Below are 465 nucleotides of genomic sequence, written 5' to 3'. Positions count from 1 at the left end.
TTGCTTGCCGGCAGTTCGCGATGTACTGAAGGACCTGCGCTGACGTCAGAGTCATGTGGCGGGTTACGCGACACTGACGTCGTCAGGTCCTTCAATCTACCGCTGCCGGCAGCCGGTGAAGCAAGACAGCGCGGGCCATCGGAAGGTAAGTATAGATTTATTTTTTTACATTCTCTCGGGTCACACTATATAAATCCATGCTGTTTGCATGGATTTATATAGTGTGACCAAGTTGACAAGCACTTTCCAAGTGATGCTAAAATCGCTTGGAAAGTGCTTGTCAACCCGCATGCGGAAATGCATGTGAAGAACACTTCACATCCACATGTCCCTGGCAGGAAAACGCATGTACAATCCGCATGTACAATCTGCAAGTACAATCCGCATGCGTTTTTTTCTGCCAGGGAAATGCAGAAATGCTCAGAAAAAAAATCCTGAGCATTTCTGCATAATGGGCACATAGCC

The sequence above is a fragment of the Phyllobates terribilis genome, unplaced genomic scaffold (genome assembly GCF_046119375.1).
Source record: "Phyllobates terribilis strain yellow unplaced genomic scaffold, ASM4611937v1 Scaffold_1100__1_contigs__length_419211, whole genome shotgun sequence".
NCBI classification, from domain to species: Eukaryota; Metazoa; Chordata; class Amphibia; order Anura; family Dendrobatidae; genus Phyllobates; species Phyllobates terribilis.
The sequence above is the reverse complement of the archived record's forward strand: the minus strand, read 5'-3'. Positions refer to the sequence as shown.